Source organism: Lissotriton helveticus, chromosome 2_1, assembly GCF_964261635.1.
Source record: "Lissotriton helveticus chromosome 2_1, aLisHel1.1, whole genome shotgun sequence".
Classification (NCBI taxonomy): domain Eukaryota; kingdom Metazoa; phylum Chordata; class Amphibia; order Caudata; family Salamandridae; genus Lissotriton; species Lissotriton helveticus.
The window spans coordinates 479,059,604-479,074,745 of record NC_136059.1 but is presented as its reverse complement, the minus strand read 5'-3'; the positions used below and the strand labels follow the sequence as shown (position 1 = coordinate 479,074,745).

Here is a 15,142-nt window from a genome sequence, read left to right as displayed (position 1 = left end):
TATGTTACAGGAGGATTTCTGTATTTCTGCCAAAAAAACACGAGCTCTGATTGCGTGCTCGCGCAGTGTTTTATAATGCAGAAGCAGTCTGACACCTTCGGGTGTGGTCCGCGCTATGTAAAAAACGCATGAAAACATACCCGGCGTATAAGACGACCCCCGACTTTCCAGAACATTTTAAGGGGTTAAAAAGTCGTCTTATACGCTGGAAAATACGGTAGTTGTATTGGGGCGACACTTTTGAGCAGTTTTACAACATTAGTCAATTATCATTGTAGGTGATTGGCTTTGGAGATATCCAACAGAGGAGCAGAGGATTTTTGTGTTGAGAATTTATAGTACAGGTGAATACTCTACTATGTGTTCTTATTCTACTTTCTAGTAATTGTACTTGGATAAGATAAGAGTGGGGGTGGCTCTTTCCTTTTTGTTTATTACACAATTTGGTGATATCTGGACTTGGGTAGTGGGTCTATTATTTTCTTAACACGGGATTCTTTTATTATCTACACCTTTGTAGATAATTTGTGTCTTGATGAGAGATTTAGTTCCGTGCATTAACATAGAATTTATTTATTGTTTATTTGGGTTGCAGCCCTGACGAAGTCATTGTGCTTTACTCAGCACGACGAAACACGTGTTGGCTGCGGTTTTTTGAAGTGAACTTGGAACAATAAAGACAAATTTGGAATACAAGGATCTTGCATATTGGATCAATGCAAGAACTGGGTTATGAATGGACTACCTGGGCTGTGCCAACTAGAATGATGTTCTTATTGATTTAAGGATAATATTAATGTATTATGTTGAGTGCTCAGGTAGAACTTTATTTGTTTTAGTAAGATCTACTTTTGTGGATTGAGGTAGGTTTGTATGGTAACCAAACCTTTCCTCCTTGGTAGCACCGTGAATAACTTGAGATTTCGATTTTCCCTAATATTTTGCTGAGCGCCCTTTTGGTAACTGGTTACTAATTAGTATACTTACTTATTATCAAAAGACATGTATCTTCAAGTATGGGGAAGTGAAAGTAATGTTGATTCTTGGGATGTACCTGACATTAGAGCTGTTGGTTACGGTGGTAAAACCATTGACATTCTGGGCCTTAAATGGATGATTAGAATTCTTTCATGTAGGAAGGTAATATGGGAGAGTATATTTGACGAAACAAGGTTCTAATTTATAGGTTGGCGACATCAGAAAGATCTAGGGATTATGCTTAATCCTAATGCACTTGAACCTGTAACATCCGTACCTGTGCCTAATATAGATAACTAAGAAGCCGATATTATGGGGACATTTCCAAATTTTTTCTCTGACAAGTTGGTGAATTTCACTCATAAAATCATTCTAAAGAAAAATGTAGTACCAGTAGTTCACAAAGTAAGGAATGTACATTATCTAATGAGAGGTCCCCTCCAAGAAGAACTAAACAAACTGTTGAAATTAAACATTATCTAACCTATTGAGGCCTCTGAATGGCTCGTACCCATTGTGGTCGCGCCCAAGGATGGTGGAAACCAGATTCGTTTGTGTTGACCTCCTCGACCTTAACAGAAATATTTGGGTTGACAGACAACCACTACGGAATATTTCTGAAATGTTAACAGGTATGGGTGGGGGAGCAATCTTCAGTGTAAATAGATATGTCTTCAGCATATCACCAAATTGATCTGGACAAGGAATCAAGGCATCTTACTTCCTTTGTAACACTTCTGGGAGCATTCCGCTATCTAATAATAATAATAATAATAAAAACACTTATAAAGCGCCTGGTTACACTTATGACAGTGTGTCCCCGCGCTGAGAAATGCTGCAGTATATCACGAGGTCAAGGTATGGAGCCCACGCGGGTGCAGGGGTACAGAACCAATATTATTTAGGGAAAAGGTATGTTTTGAGTTTGAGCCTGAATCTTGTTTCAGAGGGCTCCATGCGCAGATCTAGCGGGAGATTGTTCCAGTGCTTACTTGCAAGAAAGCGAAAGGAGCTACCTCCCATCCTGGTCTTACGTACGCGAGGGAGTTGAAAGAGCATCGCTCCCGCAGATCTAAGGTTTCTGATAGGGCGGTGGATAGTCAGCATGTTGCGTAGGTAACTGGGCCCTTTTCCCTGGGCAATTCGATGGGCAAAGCATAGAGCTTTAAACTTCACACGTTCCTCAACAGGGAGCCAGTGAAGTTTTCGCAGTGCTGTTTTACCGGAGGCTCTGCGGGGGAGATTCAATACCATGCGGGCCGCGGCATTTTCGACACACTGTAATTGATGTAGACATTTACGGCTTAGTCCTAAAAAAAGGGCATTCCCGTAGTCCAGGTGTGGAGTAACCAGGGCATGAATGAGTGTCTTCCTGGCGCTGATGGGGAGGAGATCTAGGACTTTCCGAAGAGTTTTTAAAATACCGAAACATTTACCCGCAACATTACTAATTTGTTGCTTGAAGGAAAGTTCCGCATCTAGCCATATACCTAAGTTTTTCACCAGGTTAGCGGGGTGGGGAAGTGCGCCCAGTTCTGATGGCCACCAAGCCTGCGACCAGGCAGAAGGGGATTTGCCCACTATCAACACTTCTGTTTTATCGCCATTAAGGCGTAGGCAGTTGTTATGCATCCACCCTGCCAGAGCACGCATGCAGTTGGAAAAATTGGTGGCATCCTCAGGTTGATTGTGGGTGAGTTTGATTATCAGTTGGGTATCGTCAGCGTATGTGACGATATCCACACCAAAAGTTTCCACTATGTGGGCTAACGGCTCCATATAAAGATTAAAAAGCGTGGGGCTCAGGCTTGAGCCCTGAGGTACCCCATGTTTTAATTTGTGGATAGCTGATTTATATGGAGGGCAGTATACTTAGAAACTACGGTCTTCCAGAAAGGATACCATCCATTTCAGAGCTGGCCCGTCTACTCCCAGATCTGAGAGGCGAGACAGCAGTGTTGAGTGCAGCACGGTGTCAAAAGCTGCACTCAGGTCTAATAGTACCAGTGCTGCTGTCTGCCCCTCATCTGCAAGTTGTCTTAAACATTCTGTGGAGAATAGAGCCGCCGACTCAGTAGAGTGGCCTGCTCTGAACCCTGATTGCGTGGAGTGGAGAAGCGAGTTCTCTTCGACAAACTTCATAAGTTGGCTGTTTACTATCTTCTCCACAACTTTCCCACAGAAGGGGAGGAGAGAGATAGGACGAAGATTTTGTAGCTGGGAAATGTGTATATTTGCCTTTTTTTTCAGAGGTATTACTTGTGCCATTTTCCAGGTATCAGGCACATAGCATTCCTGAAAGGAAAGAGTAATCAAGCGCTCCAATTGCTCAATCATACAGTCAATGACTGCCTTACAGCGATTGGGGGCGATCACGTCGAGGGGGGAGCCGGACTGAATGCCATTGATGATTTTTAGCAAGTCTGCCCTCTCAGGAACAGTGAACTGGGTCAGGGAGGCCTTTGTAGCACCGACATTTCTCTAAGAATGCTGTTTGGTTTGGCGTCTGCCTAAGCGGTGTTCCAAAGAGTTATGCAACGGATTTTTGGTGATATGAATAACGTCTTGTGTTTTCAAGATGATGTGTTAATTGTTGGAAAGAACCGTGATCATCATGACGTAGTTTTGATTGAAGTTTTTAGGCGAATGGAGAAGAATGGATTAACTATAAAGAAACAGAAATGCCAATTGAAAAAAGGTTGTGTGACCTATTCAGGGCATGAGATTTCAGGGTCAGGGATAAAGCCAAAGAAGAGTATCATCACGGCCCTTAACGATGCGCCTAGTCCGCTTAACAAAGAGCAATTTAAATCTTTTCTAGGATTAGCTGAAAACTGTTCTAAATTCATAAAAGGGTTTTCAGAAATAGTACAACCTTTTGAGATTGTTAATGAAAAATGGAGTTACTTTTAAATGGAATGAAATCGGTGAGAATGCATTCATATCCATATAAAAGGAAATCTTACACGCACCTACTCTTGGACATTTTGATGTCAAGGGGAAAACCTATATCACCACTGATGCAAGTGCGGTGGGGATTGGAGCTGTCCTATCTCAAGTTCACGATGGGGTGGAAAGGATTTTTGGTTTTGGTTCCAGGAGGCTTCAGGGAACTGAAGTCTCCTATTCTACGATTGAAAGAGAGGCTCTGGCGTGTTGTTGGGGCATTAAACATTTTCGATATTTTGTTTGGGGTTTACCTTTCAAGGTACGCACTGATCATAAGCCTTTAATACACTTATTTAAAGGAGGAAGAGGATTGGAAGGCAATGTTACTCCCAGGATTTTTAGGTGGATATTATATGTCAGTACAATTTTCAAATGGAGTACATGAAGGGTTTAAAAAATGTAGTAGCAGATTGTTTATCTAGCATGCCAGTGGATGCCACTAAGGAAGATTTGGAAGAAGTGGTAGATGTGATCAAATGTAATGAGGAACAAGCGTTTGATAAAGAAGAATGGGGCAATGGCATGTCAGAGGATGCTTTGTTGCTAAAGATGATGGATTGTGTATTGAAAGGATGGACAAAAGAAATTTCTGATGTTCGTTTTAGGTGTTTTTATCACGTTGAGGATGAATTAAGTATAAATGAGGGAAAATTATGGAGAAGGAGCAAGCTGGTACCACCGAGTAAATTGAGGTGTAAAATTATGAACATAGCACATGAAGGGCATCTTGGGAGGAATATGACCAAGAGGCGTGTTCGGCTGTCATTTTGGTGGCCAGGGATGGACAATGATATTGAAGAACTTGTCAGGGAATGTTATGCATGTGCTATGAGTGATAAGACGAAAGTTGTGAGACAACATCTCCTTGCCTGTTCAGAATTTCCCAAACGACCTTGGGAGAGGTTAGCTATTGACTTTCTAGGTCCCATAACTAGATTGGGATCTCGGAGTACGTTTTTGATGGTCCTTGTAGATTATCACTCAAAGTGGTTTGTTGTAGAGTCTACTGATTGTATTGAGACAGAAAAAGTGATTGGTTTTATGGAGAGGGTGTTATTGAATGAAAGGATTCCAAAGACACTAGTGTCAGCTAATGGAGTTCAGTTGGTTTCCAGAAGAATGAAAGAATTTTTATGCATAATGGGAATTGCCCATGAGAAGGTTGCTTTGTTCAGACCTCAGGCAAATGGTTTGGTTGAGAGGATCAACCGTTTAATGATGGACAACATTCAACTTTCATTAGCAAATGGATTGGTGTGGTCAGAGGAACTTAAGAAATTGGTGTGGTCTTATAGAGTTACACCACATTCAATGACTGGAGTTTCTCCATTCGTTTCTCTTAAAGGACGTGAACCAGGTATGAAAGAGGTTCCAGGTTGCTTAAAAAACAGAGAGTGTGTCTGGGTGGATTGTGCTGCGGTGGAGGATGATGTTAAAAGACAACAAAAAGTGACCATGAGTCACTATAATTTAAGGAAATGTGTTAAGGATTCAGATATTAAAGCAGGTGGTTGGGTTGTAGTGAGGAGAGGTGAAATTGTTACCAAGGGGGACAGTACATTGTCTAAGCCTGTACAAGTTAAAACTGTAAAGAAAACTGTTCTTATCCTCGCTGATGGATCTGCTTGGAGTTGTGGAAATGTGTCCAAGTGTCATGCTCCTTAAATTATTAATGTATTAATATGTTTCTTGCATTTAGCTTTGTAAAGTGTTTTGTGTTACATTTCTATTATTGTTCTTTGTAAGGGGGGATATATCTGGGGATTCACTCATGATGGAATGTTGAGTGTTGCTAGGTGATGTGGAATGTTGATCTTTGAAGTGGAGCAGAGAAGAAACTAGAGTTGGTGAAGCAGCTGGAGGTCTTGTTATTTTCATGCTACAATAAAGATTACCAACTTATTTTCTGCGTTGGAAGCATCTTTACAGTGTGTATATCAAGAGAATGGAGTAAGTGATAGTTGGAGTGGGGTGACATCTTATCAAGGATTCACAATTGTCAATGTTGTGGCCTTCTATATATATATTTTTTATTTTAAATGTATTACGGATGATGACTAGGCCTCCTCTAATGTTTCCAATACGATTTTTGTTCATGATGTGAAATTCTGGTGGGATGGCTTTGTGGCATGTAGGTGCAATGGCTTGGCTGAGTCATGTTTCTGTAAGATGAGTTCTGGTGTGGTTTCTGGAAGTAAATAAAAATGTTGAACCAATGTATTTTTTATTTTGTAAATGGATCTTGTTGTGAAGAATAAGTATTATAGGGCCAGATGTAGGTGGCCCAATACCGGTCGGTAACGGCCGAAATTACCGAATTTCGGCCGTTACCGACCGGTATTGGGCATTTGGGATGTAGGGGAGGATTCGGTAAATAACGAATCGGTATTTACCGAATCGGTAAATGACATGTAGGAAGCACTTTGAAGAGTGCTTCTGTGCTTTAAGGATTCGTTATTTGCCACCAACTATTAGTTGGTGGTAAATAACGAATACCTCCTGTAAATGCAAATCTGTGCATTTACACCTGTGCCATGTGACAGACCTACATTAGGGCATGTATGTGTGCCACATGTGCACACAAGCACTATTCAGGGATGCGACAGGGTGTCAAAGTGCCACCCTTGACTCTTTCCCTATTTTACCGAATCGGTTATTACCGATTCGGTAATTGACATTCATTCCTATGGGCCTCCAGGCCCATAGGAATGAATGGCAATTACCGAATCGGTAAATAGCGATTCGGTAAATACCGAATCTTAACGATTCGGTAACTTTTACCGAATTATTAGCTACATGGGATTTACCGAATCGGTAAATCCTATTTACCTACATCTAGCCCATAGTTATTTATTTCCCCTTCATGTGATGGTGCTTGGGGAAGGGGGTGTCTGAGGTACTATGGGAGGAGCAAAGGAGTATTTTGGTGTGGAAGAATTAGGGGGTTAGTGTGATTTGCAACTGAGTTTGAGGTGGAATGGAAGTTGTTTGGTTAGAAAATGCTGTGGTTTGTGAGGTGTGTGTGTGTGTGTATGTGTATATGGGCTTTTTGTGGAGTGTTGTAGCTGCTATGTTTGGTGGTTTGAATGGGGTGTGGAGAGTTCAAGAGGAAAGGTGTAATAAAGAAAGCCAGTACCCATATGTTCACACACACTCTCTTTCTATGCTGTTGTATAGCTTTTTAGAACCCTAATGTAATTTACCAATTCATGCCCTTATATAGGTATAATTCACCTTGCCCTTATATAGGCATAGAAATCATAACCATATTTAAACATAACCCATCCAGTCCAAATACAGGCATGGCTACTTCCACTAGTTCCAAAAAGCCACAACGATTTCTTGGAAAACTTGGCTTCAGCAGTCAGGGACATCCACTTTCTTGAATATTGATTTGTCCTAGAAATCATGGCGTTTTCAAAGAACTACCATTCTCTTGGGGTTCTTTGGTGGTGTTGTTATGTCCGACTTTACGTCAAACCAGGCACCTTCAATGTATAAATATGCCCACTCTTGCCCTAGCAAACACACGGTGGTTTGGAGCAGTTCCACTATCTACTTGCCTGACGCAGCTCGCTACAGCAAGTGCCGAAGGAAGCCGCCCCTCCAGCTGACGCACTGACAGAGAGGCTGCCTTTCTCTCACTGAGAATCCAGCTCCAGTGTTTCCAAGCTCCCGTTGCGGGGTGTTGGGAAATCGAGTCCCGAGACAGAGATACCAGACCTCCATCATTCTAAAACCAAGGTACGGAGCTGATTAGACCCTAAGAGAATTCTTGGATAGAATCTTGGCAAAGAAACTAAACCTATGCTACACCTCACTTACTTCTTCCCTCGTACTAGACTTAGGTTAGGTACATTGGGATAGGAGTATTTTAGAAGCACCAGTTGAGTACTTTTAGTCTTTGTTATTTATGTATGTATTGTATGGCTTAGAAACCACACCATGCTTTTACAGTATTATTTTATAATACTCTTCTTTCTGTACGCATTATACTTTACAGCCAGTATTACGATTGTAGCAGTTATTTCTTCTGCATGAGAAAGAAGACTGTTCAATAAATACTTTTATTGAAAACGCCCGTCTCTATTTCTCTGCACCTCTGATGAAACGAAGCATGCACGATTGACTGAGTGAAATATCTATCTATTGTTTCCATGACTCTGAAGATACGTTTTATCTTGGGGAAACAAAGTTGTCATGTTTATGCGGTTGTCAGAAACTAATCCCTTGTGTATTCGAGAAAGTTTCAAGTGACCTCTGAGCTAGCTGGCACTCACAATTAAGTCTAATATATTTGATAGTGACCTTTAACGCTAGATACTAGAGTAACTCAGTCGTGCTTTTCACAGAGACCTCTTTTTCCCGTAACATACTCTAATAGACGTCTGGAGTGGATAAAAGGATAAAATATCCACCATAACTGAGTAGGACGAAAAATCCTACTCCTACAGTGTTCCAAAATATTGTGCACCTTATCTTTGTTTCCTTGAAACTTGATCTGCAAACTTTCAACATAATGTCGGTTGCGACACCGAGACCGGTAGACCTACAAGAGGCAACAACGCAACCGGTGGAGCTGCAGCTGCAGCCCGACCGGGCTTTGACGTTACAGGGTTTAATGAAGACGACGCGGATGCTATAATCATCCCTGATAATTTAAGGAAAACCATCACTATAAAGCTTATAACAAGCGGCCTATCATCGAGAGGTGGTAGGGTAATTTTTGTCATACAGGCACACGAATATCGGCAGACAGAGGTATTCTATTCATGGATTGTCTTCCCAGAAGCAAATCCATTAACACATGTGTTCCACTTCTACAAAGTAGAGGAACCTCCAGCGGAATATACTCCTTTCGAGGACATTGAAATTCCACTAACTTACCAAGAGCATCAGCTCTGGTTGAAAGGCGCCCTACAACATAAAAATCACATAACCAGGCTCGGTCCACTAGGTAGAGCAGGAGCAACATGGCCGGTACTAGCCAGCTATACACCACAGCCTGACATTGAAGAAATGGCAAGTCCAGAACTATTAGTTCAACTGAAACAACTAATAAAAATACATAGACAATTGGTTCAATATGTCATGCGGACTCTGACAGTCCAACCTCCTATAAGGATTCCACAGCAAACCCCTTGCCAGGGGAACACACATAAAATTACACCACAGACTATACAATCAGTCATTGGTAAATTGCCCGCAAAAAGGGAACAAATTCCATTCTGGATAGCTCAGAAAATCACTCAATTAGAGACATTATTTCCAGATAGTACACCTCAGGAGAAACATAGGATTTTAACAATCTGTTTACCAATGGGGATCGCACCACACCTGGAGGACTGTGACACTTGGGGTACAGTCTTTGCTGCAATCTACACAAAAACACATGGTGTTCCGTCTATGGCGGTAATACAAGACGTCCTGAAACAAATTCAAAATGAATACGGGGCAGAGCCTGCTTTAAATCTGGGTATGAAATTACTTAAGGCTTTCAAACAGGTCTCCGCTATAATATTAGCTAATATTAAATGTGATGCAGCATCCGCGGCGATCCGCCAAAAATTAAAAGAACTTGATGTAACTGAGCAACAATAGAATTGGCCAGAATAATAGAAAAATCCTATGAAGAACTAGGTAGAGAGAGTTTGGGTGGGAAACCAGTTAAGCCCCAACTAACAAAGTCCTGAAAAGGTTTTTATTAAAACCACTCTCACTACTCCTAAAAAGAAGTGGGAAAATACTATGCAGACACTTCCTAAAGAGAAGCGTTCTTAATCCAGTGGTTGGTCTCTTCAAAAGGAGCCCTCTGAAAAGAGGTATAACTTTAGGGATAGGGATAATTTGAGAAAACCTGATAGATATCAAGATACTGATACACGTTCCTCTCGTACCTTTCAAACTTCGTCACTGAAATGGAAAGAAGAGGGCGGTCAGAACACAAGGAAGAACGCGTGAACTCCAAAGACGATCAACACGTTCCAAAAAATAAGAACGCCCAATTCACCAAGAAGAAGGTAGCAGGTCTAAAAATCAGAAATGCCGAGGATCTTGAGGACACAACTCAAGAACGAGGAGTGGGCCCAGACTATGCTGGACAGCATAGCAAAAATGACCATAGCTCGCAAGATCCTGAAGGATCATCTTGAGACAGTGGACTTGAATGAGTACATTCTAGTTGAAACTGCCGATACCAGGGTTAGTGTACCCCATAAGTTATATGAAGTAACACTCCGGATGGGAGGGGACATATCTAGGAAAATAAGAGCACTCTTTTGGGATAAGCTCTCTAAGGGTTATGACATTCTTCTAGTTGAGAAAGACTGGCCACCAAAATTTGTCAGGAAGTGCCCATATGGCGAAGACGTCATTATGCCAGCCTTCTCTAATCATATTCCAATTCACTTAAAATACACCTTTGCCAGAAAATGGGCAGTAGCACAGGCTCCAGCATTATGTAAAAATCATGTAGGATGGGATGAGGATTCTCCTCACACTAAAATCAAGTTAAAAAATCAACCACCTGCTCAGAGGCAGTATCCAGGTAAGCATGAAGCTAAAAAACAGGTCAGGGAATCTTAGATCAACTTGAATATCAAGGGGTGATTGAAACATGCACCTCATCTATGAACAATCCTTTGTTTCCTGTCTCCAAGCCAGACAATTCATACCGTCTAGTTTTGGATTACAGACATTTAAAATCTTGTTGTAAAACTTTTGCAGTACAAAATGCACACAGTGCAGCACTAATGAATAACATTGTGCGTAAAAAATATAAAACCACATTAGATATTTCACACGGTTTCTTCTGTCAAAATATCGCACCTGAAAGCAGGTACTTGACCGCTTTCTCAATTATGGGGACACAGCGCAACTACTGTCGTCTTCCCCAGGGATTCAAGAATAGTCCAGGGTTATTTTCAGCCTGAGTAACAGTTACTACAAACGTATGATGATGAGGCATGATCTTATGTCTATAACATCTATCTAACAGACGATGACTTGGACAGGCAATTGAACAGAGGGAATACCATAATAGTTGATTTCGCATCTGAAGGGTACAAATTCAACTTTAAAAAAATCAAGAATTGCCCACCTCAACGTCCTATTCTTAGGATCCAAACTATCAAGTGAAGGCAAAAGCCTGGCAGCCAACTTTTTAGAAAAGTGTGCGCTGCTCCAACCTCCAAAAATGCTGAAAACTTAGTAAATTCTAGGTTTCCTGAATTTCGGAAAAACATACATTCTAAACTACGCAGAAAGTGTTAAACCTCTCTACGAATGAATCAAACCTGATTTTAAAGCAACAAATTGGACTAAAAAACACACAAATTTTGCGTTCAGTGCAAACAGACATGTTAGCAACATCACATTTACAGACACACGTAAACGTATGCAACCTTGTAATCCGAATCATCCCAAGGAGATGCGGATTTACATACTTAACCTTTAATGAAGGTGAAAAAGTACCAATTGCTTACAAATCACACATGTACACACAAGCTGAAATTAAATTCACTTCAACAGAAAAAATTCTGACAGCGGTTCAAACTGCAGTAGCAAAAGAGAAAGCTCTCGCACAGGGAAAACGCATAATGGTTGTTACTCCTGTACCTTCCTTAGAGGCAGTAACAAAAGCTAGCATTACTAATGCAAAGGCTTTACATTCAAGATGGATACAATGGGTTAACTCCCTTGCTGCAACAGACGTTGAATACGTTTTTGACCCCTACTTGAAAACTCAAGAATTTTTACAATATGAACAAGAATGTCCTCTGCCCACTGAGATTCTGCCTCTAGAACAGTACGAATGTATAATTTATACAGACGGATCAGGAAAGCCCGCAATTGTGGGTAAACAAGCTTATAGTGCTGCTTGCGCGATTGTTAAAGGTCGCTGGCGCGATGGTAAATTCATACCCATGGTCACAAAAACTCAATCTCTAGGAGATTGTACAGCTCAGCGAACTGAACTATAGGCTTTTAAGATGGCGCTTGAAAATACCGATAGCAAATTCCCCACACACATAGTGCGATTCGTATTACTGCGTCCAATCTTACAATAAATACTTGCAGACTGGGTTCAAAACGGTTTCAAAGATGCAAAAGGTGGCACAATCAAGCATAAGTTGCTTCCGGAACAAGTAGTTCAATTACAGAAAGAACTACAAAAGACTCGCGTGATTCATACACTGAGTCATCAACGTTATGGCGTTCACGTTGAAGGGAATTCATTGGCTTATGAAGCCGCGAAGGCAGCTGTGCAAACGGCTACCGTAGCTGCAATTACTCGCTGAAAAACAAAAACAGACAGCCAAATAATGCAGGCTGTCGTCGCTTCCAATAAAGACAGCGGTAAAACGTTACCGAAAGGTTTTCCGTTCAGTTCAGTTCTTTATTTATTTCGGTGGTTAAAAACCATCATAAAAATACATAACATTACATATCCACATATAATCATACTGAACATTACAATATTAAAAACCGATTTTAAAAATTATTATTTACAAGCTTTTACCAAAAGAAGGGAGCAGTAAATTCATATCATCCTCCATCAACCCCTTGTATTTCTTAGTTTGACCACAGTTTAAAAAAAACTCATAATAGTACACAAGGTACGCGTCTCAGTTGCTCTTTGCAAGAATAATAAAGCAGTTTTGGCATGGAAAATTTTTGATTCCTTTAAAATGTCCACCAGGAATCTTCGACGTGGCATTTTATAAAAATAACAAAATAATACAAAATGAAGGGTGTCCTGCGGAGACCTATTGTCGCAGCCGCAGGCACCCTTCTGCTCAATTGTTAATGTAAAACCAGACGGGTAAACTAAAATATTGTGTAACAAATTGAGCCTAAAACGAGTCATTAAAAACCTCTCATGTTGACTGTAGATTAAAAAGAGATACGGTTCCATACCCATTTCATTGCTTACAAGCGAGTGGGCTACTACCGAGGATTTATTAGTCAAGTTCATTCCTCCTGTGATCGTATTTTTCTAGTAGCTGCTTTTGGACATGATATTTGCAAGAGCTATCCACGTTTGAAGGGTCAGAAAATAACGTTTGCTGGTCAATAGACTCTAGGGTTTCTTTAATGTATTTTAGCCAGGGGATTTGCAACCATCTGTCTCTCCGGAGACAATCCTTAATGATCTGTCTAGTTAATTCAGCATTTGGGTTTAGCCAAATTCTAAACCAGGTCAAAATTGGTCTCCGTCTAATCAGGTCAGATATATATGGGGTGCCAAGCTCTTTGTGTGACTGCTGCCAGGATGCTCTGAGGTAGCTTTAAAAGTTTCTTTAAAAATTTGTCTTCCTCTACTTGTATCTGGTGTGCATCCCTGAAACCCCACACCTCTGCCCCGTAGGTGGCTTTGGAGGTACTGACCGCTCTATACAGTGTCATCACCTGCTCAGGAGACCAACGACCCATCCTTCGTGCGAAGTTTAGTATGGCCCCGATTGCTGAAACAAGTTTCCTGGACCTTTCCTCAATCAGTGGGGCAAACTTAATCTTTTCATCAAACAGGAGACCCAGGTATGGAAAAGTGGTCACAGTATCCAAAACATGAGTTCCTATTTTAAACACACATCTCTTGTGAGGTTTTTTTCCCTGCCACCATGATGAAAGACTTGGTTAGATTAACAGAAAGATCCAGATTCCTCATGAATTCAGCAAAACCAGTGATTAGGAGCTGGGGACTCAATGCTGTTCGAGCGAGAAGGACCGCGTCCTCTGCGTACAGCAGTACCGGTATATGGCGCGATCCTACTCTTAGGCAGTCAGTTCCCAGTGTCAGCAAGGCACTCTCTAGGTCATTTATGTAAAGGGAAAATAGGAATGGAGCCAGGATACACCCCTGCCTCACCCCGCCAGCGCACGGGAAGGGATCAGTGCTCACCCCCCCGCGCTAAAGCGGACCGTGGCAGTGGTGTTCCAGTGTAGTTCCTTAAGTATATTGATCAGGTCTGGGTCAATTCCCAATCTAAACATAATTGCCCAGAGTTTAGCTCTATTGACATTATCAAATGCCGCTGCCAGGTCCATGAATCCCATATACAGGGTCCCGTCATCTGACTTAAAGTATTTAGCTGCTAAAAGGTATAAGTTGAGACATTGGTCACTTGTTGACTTGCCTGTACGAAAGCCGTACTGGGTGTCCACCAAGGTATTATGAGTGCCAGTCCACTCTATCAGGCGGTTGAGAATTGCCCTACCTAATACTTTGGCCGAGACATCAATCAGCGAGATTGGTCTGTAACACACTGGATTGTCCCTGCAGCCTTTCTTGTATATGGGGACAATCACTGCGGTTGACCAAGATCGCGGCAAACCAGTTTTAATTGCGGCATTAAGTACTCGGGTCATAATCGGTGCCCATAGATCAGTATTACTTAAAAATAGGTCTGGGGGGTGCCGTCCGGGCCTGGTGCCTTATTACGCGTCAGCCCTAACACTGCTTTTAGAACTTCCGAGAAAGAGAATTCTAGTTCAGTTGCCCTGGGTCCCTCCCACATCCCATCCCCAATATCTACCTCCTGTTGATTGTACAGAGTTTTAAAGTGGTTAATCCATTGGTCTGGTAGTATATTGGTACTAATTACTGGTGAGCTTGAGTCTTGGTGACAGGGCCTATTTATAATTCTCCAAAATTGGGCATAATCCCTATTTTCCCCAGCTTCTCTAAGGTCTGCCCAAACTTCCTTTTGGAGAGCACTCTTCCTTCTCTTAACCTGCATTTTATAGTTCTGTCTACATTGGGCGATTTCGTTTTTGTCTCTCGGGGCCTTCTTTAAACTCTGTTTTAATTCTCTTAGTGCCCTCGAGCAGTTCGTATCGAACCATCTTGGTGAAGATAGTTCCTTGCTTGGCCTCTTGGTTTTTAATAGCCCTTCCACTAATTTGGTTAAAGATTTATAAGCCAGAACCACTCCTCTGCCCTCTATCGCAAGGTCTAGGCAGGTCTCTATGTGCTCTTTCCCTTTACCCACTAAGTTGGTGTAGAAACCCTGCGGGTTGATCATTGCCCACTTTATGCGCCTCCGTTGGTTGGATTATAGTACTTCCCCCCCCCCCCCCCCCAAGTTTTTTGCTGGTAGATCATTCTAATTAATTTCCAGGGAGAGGGGATTGTGATCGCTAAAGGGGCTCCACTCCGTTCTTGCTCTTATAATCTGATCTTTAGCAAAGGCAGAGATTACTATGAAGTCTA

The 15,142-nt window shown here is 41.7% G+C and overlaps 1 protein-coding gene across 2 annotated transcripts in view; it reads left to right on the top strand.

Annotated features, from left to right (window-relative positions):
• The window catches only part of DEPDC1B (DEP domain containing 1B), a 330,019-nt gene that overhangs the window by 30,030 nt on the left and 284,847 nt on the right, over nucleotides 1–15,142 (top strand). The window contains exon 2 of one of the 2 annotated variants that reach the window (XM_078675129.1): nucleotides 279–344. The exons of the other annotated variant lie outside the window; for it this stretch is intronic. The gene's annotated coding sequence lies outside the window, so the exon portion shown is untranslated. The remainder of the gene's footprint in view (nucleotides 1–278; nucleotides 345–15,142) is intronic. 2 annotated transcript variants of the gene reach the window in all.